Genomic DNA, 7,811 nt, shown 5'->3' with positions numbered 1-7,811 from the left:
AATACCCGACCACGGGTTGTCCAGCATGGAGGCTGCCCAGCCCCCACACACACGCGTCCTCAGCCTCTGGTCATCGCTCCCACATGTACTTCCCTCTCATGGAACCAAACAAGTACACGGAACAACGGCTTATAAGTATGGTTAACATGTGGAGTTGTTTACCTGTGTTTCGTATGGTTGTGAATTGTTTACCTGTGTTTCGTATGGTTGTGAATTGTTTACCTGTGTTTCGTATGGTTGTGAATTGTTTACCTGTGTTTCGTATGGTTGTGAATTGTTTACCTGTGTTTCGTATGGTTGTGAATTGTTTACCTGTGTTTCGTATGGTTGTGAATTGTTTACCTGTGTTTCGTATGGTGGTGAATTGTTTATCTGTGCGTCGTATGGTTGTGAATTGTTTATCTGTGCGTCGTATGGTTGTGAATTGTTTACCTGTGCGTCGTATGGTTGTGAATTGTTTATCTGTGCGTCGTATGGTTGTGAATTGTTTATCTGTGCGTCGTAGGGTTGTGAATTGTTTATCTGTGCGTCGTATGGTTGTGAATTGTTTACCTGTGTTTCGTATGGTTGTGAATTGTTTACCTGTGTTTCGTATGGTTGTGAATTGTTTACCTGTGTTTCGTATGGTTGTGAATTGTTTACCTGTGTTTCGTATGGTTGTGAATTGTTTACCTGTGTTTCGTATGGTTGTGAATTGTTTACCTGTGTTTCGTATGGTTGTGAATTGTTTACCTGTGTTTCGTATGGTTGTGAATTGTTTACCTGTGTTTCGTATGGTGGTGAATTGTTTATCTGTGCGTCGTATGGTTGTGAATTGTTTACCTGTGCGTCGTATGGTTGTGAATTGTTTATCTGTGCGTCGTATGGTTGTGAATTGTTTACCTGTGCGTCGTATGGTTGTGAATTGTTTACCTGTGCGTCGTATGGTTGTGAATTGTTTATCTGTGCGTCGTATGGTTGTGAATTGTTTATCTGTGCGTCGTAGGGTTGTGAATTGTTTATCTGTGCGTCGTAGGGTTGTGAATTGTTTATCTGTGCGTCGTATGGTTGTGAATTGTTTGCCTGTGCGTCGTAGGGTTGTGAATTGTTTACCTGTGCGTCGTAGGGTTGTGAATTGTTTATCTGTGCGTCGTAGGGTTGTGAATTGTTTACCTGTGCGTCGTATGGTTGTGAATTGTTTATCTGCGTTTACACATGTCGTATGTTTCTGAATTCAAATAAAATCATATATATTTGACCTAAGATTTGTTAAACAAATTTGAACCAATAATATTTTCTTCCAAACTGTGGCTTGAATTATCTGTGTAGCCGCCATATTGTCCCGGTAAACAGACAGCTTCGTTAGGACTCGAGTGTCTGTTGGAATGTCTTTACCTCTTAATCTAACCTTCCACGAACCTTATCTGCCCCCCCCATCCCCCCTCACGCCTTATAATCCATTCCTTTTTAGGCCTGATCCAAAAGGGCATCGCAGCTTAGGCCTATCCCACACCTCGGTGTGAACTAGTTCAGATCCAAGGTGTTGTCTGGCTCAATTATTAATAATAATACAACTAGCAATTAATATTTATAAAAAAGACATTTACGATATGTCTGTTTACAATATTACAATATGTCTGTGTTTACGAAATTTCAGTGTGTCTATGTTTAGAATATTTACAATGTCTATGTTTACAATATGTCTGTGTCTACAATATTTACAATATGTCTACGTTTGCAATATTTACAGTATGTCTGTGTTTACAATATGACTATGTTTACAATATTTACAATATGTCTATGTTTACCATATGTCTGTTTACAATATTTACAATATGTCCATGTTTACAATATTTACCATATGTTTCTGATACCTCTATGTATAATTTTTCTTTTAAAATGTCATTACTGACGCGCAGTATTTCTGGGGTTGTGACACCTTCACTACTATGGCCGTTTTCAGGTCCACATTTCCTGATGATAAAATTCGAAGTATTTTTAGGAGCCCCCGGGGAGCCCCTAGAACCCCCGGGGTGCACCCAGAACCCCCCGAGTGCCCCTAGAACCCCCCGGGGTGCCCCCAGAACCCCCCGCTGTGGCCCTAGAACCCCCCGAGGGTGCCCCCAGAACCCCCGGGGTGCCCCTGGAACCCCCCGGGTGCCCCTAGAACCCCCGGGGTGCCCCGAGAACCCCCCCCCCCTGGTCTCTAGGATCAGTTTCATGCTATGAAAATTAGGTGATGGTTGTGCTATCTCTACCCAGGCTCGTGCAAGCTGCGGCCGTCACCAGTGACTCCTAAATTTGAAAGTTCTGTGTAACTAAATACGGTAATTTGTCCAATATAAATCAATGTTAATGTATATTACAATTCTTCCAGAGGGAATAGACATTCCTTTGTGTTCGCTGATGTAAGAGGCCGGGCCGAGGTGCTTGTCCTCCCAGCACCAACTACACGGCGGACATAGGTAACAAGGAACTACAAGTTGACCTGGACAAACTGCCTAATACATTCCACATTCCATTTGTCTACTACGCTGACACTGAAAAAATTCTTTTTTAACGTCTCCATGGCTCATTTGGGCACTCAATTTCCACCTGTGTCCCCTAGTGCGTGTGCCACTTGCGTTAAATAGTCTGTCTTAATCTACCCTTTCAATTCCTCTGAGAATCTTGTATGTGGTGATCATGGCCCCCTCTAGCTCTTCTGTCTCCAGTGACGTGAGGTTTAATTCCCATAGTCTCTCCTCGTAGCTGGTTGATACCTGGTTGATACCTGGTTGATGGGGTTCTGGGAGTTCTTCTACTCTCCAAGCCCGGCCCGAGGCCAGGCTTGACTTGTGAGAGTTTGGTCCACTGGGCTGTTGCTTGGAGCGGCCCGCAGGCCCACTATACCCACCACAGCCCGGTTGGTCCGGCACTCCTTGGAGGAGTGCTCATACCCCTCAGTTCGGGTACTAGTCTGGTGGCAAACCTTTGAACCTTTTCCAGTTTAGTCTTATGCTTGACTAGATATGGACTCCATGCTGGAGTCCGCATACTCCAGGATTGGTCTGACATGTGGTATACAAAGTTCTGAAAGTTTTCTTACACAAGTTTCTAAAGGCCGTTCTTATGTTAGCCAACCTGGCATATGCCGCTGATGTTATCCTCTTGATATGGGCTTCAGGGGACAGGTCTGGCGTGATATCAACCCCCAGGTCTTTCTCTCTCTCTGACTCTTGAAGTATTTCATTTCCCAAATGATACCTTGTACCTGGTCTCCTGCTCTCTACACCTATCTTCATTACATGTATTTGCTTGGGTTGAACTCTAACAACCATTTGTTCGACCATTCCTGCAGCTTGTCCAGGTCCTGTTACCTAACAACAAAATAGGTACCTGGGTGTTAGTCAGCTGTCACGAGCTGCTTCCTGGGGGTGGAGGCCTGGTCGAGGACCGGGCCGCGGGGACACTAAAAAAAGCCCCGAAATCATCTCAAGATAACCTCAAGATAACCTAGGTCTTCTCGAAGCCTCAAGCTGTCCTCCTCTGTCTTAATCCTTCTCATAATTTTGGCGTCGTCAGCAAACATTGAGAGGAATGAGTCTATACCCACCGGGAGATCATTTACGTATATCAGAAACAGGATAGGTCCAAGTTCAGAGCCCTGTGGGACTCTACTGGTGACTTCACGCCAATCTGAGGTCTCACCCCTCAACGTAACTCTGCTTCCTATTGCTTAGGTACTCCCTTATCCACTGGAGCGCCCTACCAGTTACTCCTACCTGTTTCTCCAGCTTATGCATCAGCCTTTTATGGGGTACTGTGTCAAAGGCTTTCCGACAGTCTAAAAAAATGCAGTCCACCCATCCTTCTCTTTCTTGCTTTATCTTTGTCACCTGATCGTAGAATTCAATAAAGCCTGTAAGGCAAGATTTACCCTCCCTGAACCTATGTTGATGGGTTGTCACGAAGTCTCTTCTCTCCAGATGTGTTACTAGTTTTTTCTCACAATCTTCTCCATCACCTTGCATGGTATACAAGTTAAGGACACTGGCCTGTAGTTCAGTGCCTCTTGTCTGTCACCCTTTTTGTATATTGGGACTACATTAGCCGTCCTCCATATTTCTGGTAGGTCTCCTGTCTCCAGTGACCTACTATACACTATGGAGAGTGGCAAGCAAAGTGCTCCTGCACACTCTTTCAATACTAATGATGAGATTCCGTCCGGGCCAACAGCCCTTCTCCCGTCCAGATCCAACAGGTGCCTCCTGACCTCATCTCTTGTAATTTCGAACCCTTCCAAGGCCGCCTGATTTACTGCCACCTCTCCTACCGCAGTGACCTCTCCTTGTTCTATTGTGAAGACCTCCTGGATCCTCTTGTTGAGTTCTTCACACACCTCTTTGTCATTTTCTGTGTACCTGTCCTCACCCGTTCTAAATTTCATTACCTGTTCCTTCACTGTTGTTTTCCTCCTGATGTGACTGTGGAGTAGCTTTGGTTCGGTCTTGGCTTTATTAGTTATATAATTTTCATACTTTTTCTCAGCTTCTCTTCTCACACTGTGTGTGTGTGTGTGTGTGTGTGTGTGTGTGTGTGTGTGTGTGTGTGTGTGTGTGTGTGTGTGTGTGTGTTTACTAGTTGTGTTTTTTTTTTTTTACGGGGGTTGAGCTTTGCTCTTTCGGCCCGCCTCTCAACTGTCAATCAACTGTTTACTAACTACTTTTTTTTTTTCCACACCACACACACCCCAGGAAGCAGCCCGTGACAGCTGACTAACTCCCAGGTACCTATTTACTGCTAGGTAACAGGGGCATTCAGGGTGAAAGAAACTTTGCCCATTTGTTTCTGCCTCGTGCGGGAATCGAACCCGCGCCACAGAATTACGAATCCTGCGCGCTATCCACCAGGCTACGAGGCCCCTGTGTGTGTGTGTGTGTGTGTGTGTGTGTGTGTGTGTGTGTGTGTGTGTGTGTGGTGTGTGTGTAGAAACAAATTTGTTAGTATTAACAGTTGACTGATTGATAGTTGAGAGGCGGGCCGAAAGAGCAGAGCTCAACCCCCGCAAGCACAGCTAGATGAATAGTTCCACATGACTGAGCACAGAAGGCTGAGGAATGTGTACACCAGTTGACTGCAAGTTGTGAGGCGGAACCAATGAGTTGAGCACCGCATACAACACACGTGACGGTGGTGGTCTAGACCTGGAGGGGTTCCAGGGCAAGACCAGATGTTTACGTTCGTTTCCATAAACCCGATGCCTCTGGTGTTAATAAATTTTGGGAAGAATTGTGGCCAGACATGGAGGTGGGACCCGGTGTTCACGCGGTCACCAGGTCGACCTCCTAAACTGGCAGGTCCTTTAGTGCATACCAGCACAGGTGCGTCAGAACACTGTAGACAGGTGCGCCAGGTACGTCCGTACTCTCCTCGTCCAGACCACTCCCCCCTACATTCACTTCCAGGTAGATTGATTGACAAGTACATATGTGTACATCTGCAGAGGGATAATACAGTCAGTAATATCAAAGCGTTATATGACAAAGAGTGTTGGAAAGACGGGACACCACGAGCGTAGCTATCATCCTGTAACTACACTTAGGTAATTACACTTAGGTAATTACACGTGACTTGCCCGCGCCCTGGCCTATCCTTGACCAGCCAATTCAAGGCCAAGAGTAGAGTTGAGCAGGATAGAGGAGCGGTGGGCGGCGTGCCTACCCTCCCTAGCCACCATTATGTTCTCTCATGTGTACCTCAGCCAGGCAGCCTACCGGTTCCTATATACACCATCAACTCACACCACAACCATCAATCTCTTCTTTGATTTTGTCTTGCTTCTTCCCAGGCCTCTCTTCCCATTCCTTTCTTTCTCCTCTTTCGCTCTATTAATTCCACCTGAAGAGAACAACTAGACCGTAGAGGCCCACAAGCTCTCTATGGTGACTCAAGTGAGGTAAAAAACAGAGGTGGGACCTGGGGTCTCCTCCTGAGCCTACCTCACTCATGCTCTACTGCCTCGTACTTTCTCATGTCTAAGAGCAGAGATGTGGCCCTTCTTTCTTAAGAGGAGGCACCAGACAGAGGGAGCTGGAGAGAGTATAGGGGCAGACGTGTTGGGAGTAGTGGGTAGGTGGGTGGGCAGGTGGGTGTTTAGGCGGGTCGGTAGATGGGTGGATAGCAGGTTGGTGGATAGCAGGTTGGACAAGTGGGCAGGTTGATGGTCAGGTCGAGGCGCATATGGGTGGGTAGGGAGGAAATGTCAACATAACTAACAATTAGGGGGCATCGCAGCAGCCATGGTGACCCATTCGAAGGAAATCCTATTTAAATCCACATAATCTCCCCCGTATACCTATCCAATCCACTCCATCTTCCCCGTGTACCTCCGACCGTCCATGTGATTGGGCACCATTCCTTCCCGCCTCACCCCCCCCCCCCATCCCGTTCCATCCCAAATCCTTATTCTGACTACTTGCCAATACTATATAGTCGTAATGGCTTGGCGCTTTTTCCTGATAATTCCCTCCCCAGTGTACCTATCCAACCCACTCCACCCCCCCCCCCGTGTACCTATCCAACCCACTCCACCCCCCCCCCCCGTGTACCTATCCAATTCACCCCCCCCCGCAATCTCCCCCGTATACTTGGCAGTACTCACTTTCCCTTTCAGAGTAGGGAAGATCTCTGAAGAATTAGAGGGATCATACAGAAAACACATACAGCACGCATAGACGAGATAAAACATCTAAATAATTGGGACCGTCTCAAAGCTCTCAAAATGTACTCTCTGGAAAGGAGACGAGAAAGGTATCAAATAATATACACATGGAAGATACTGGAGGACCAGGTCTCAAATTTGCACAGCAGAATAACAACATACTGGAGCGAAAGATACGGAAGGAAATGCAAAATAGAACCAGTGAGGAGTAGAGGTGCCATAGGCACAATCAGAGAACACTGAGCATCAGAGGTCCTCGGCTGCTCAACACCCTCCCAGCATGCATTAGAATGCATACCATTCATCTGCTTAGTCTGCTTAGGAAAGTCTGCTTAGGAGAAGCAGTCTCCGTGGTGTAGTGGTAAGACACTCGCCTGGCGTTCCGCGAGCGCTATGTCATGGGTTCGTATCCTGGCCGGGGAGGATTTACTGGGCGCAATTCCTTAACTGTAGCCTCTGTTTAACTCAACAGTAAAATGTGTACTTGGTTGAAAAAACGATTCTTCGCGGCAGGGGATCGTATTCCAGGGACCATAGGATTAAGGACCTGCCCGAAACGCTACGCGTACTAGTGGCTGTACAAGAATGTAACAACTCTTGTATATATCTCAAAAAAAATAGAAAAAAAAGAAATATTACTAGAATAAAGGATGATGTATTCAAGAGGCACTTAGATAAGTTATTGCAAGAAGTGCTGGCCAACCAGGCTGTAATGAATATGTGGGCCTGCGGGCCGCTCCAAGCAACAGTCTGTTGAACCAAGCTATCACAAGTCGGTCGGGGAGTAGAACTTCCAGAACCCTCTCCAGGTATGCTCCAGGTACCATCCAATCTACCCCATCTCTCCCGTGTACCTGTCCAACCTTGCTGAAGTCCAGATATACAACCTCACATTTACCTATTGTTGTCAACAACCTTAAATACAGATGAATAACAAAAATTGTAAATTGGCAAGACAAGAAGGACCCTTGTAAGTAACCTCCCCCCCCCCTCCCTAGTGTTGGGGTCACTTATCAACCAGTATTTTTTAGACGATCTCTGGGCTTGTGTTTCTCTTTGAAGAAAGTGCATCGACCCTCCATCCTGTGGAGACTCAACACCCCGCCAGAGCGGCCGCCCCTGCCCCGCC

The sequence above is a fragment of the Procambarus clarkii genome, chromosome 9 (assembly GCF_040958095.1).
Source record: "Procambarus clarkii isolate CNS0578487 chromosome 9, FALCON_Pclarkii_2.0, whole genome shotgun sequence".
Taxonomy (NCBI): Eukaryota; Metazoa; Arthropoda; class Malacostraca; order Decapoda; family Cambaridae; genus Procambarus; species Procambarus clarkii.
The sequence above is the reverse complement of the archived record's forward strand: the minus strand, read 5'-3'. Positions refer to the sequence as shown.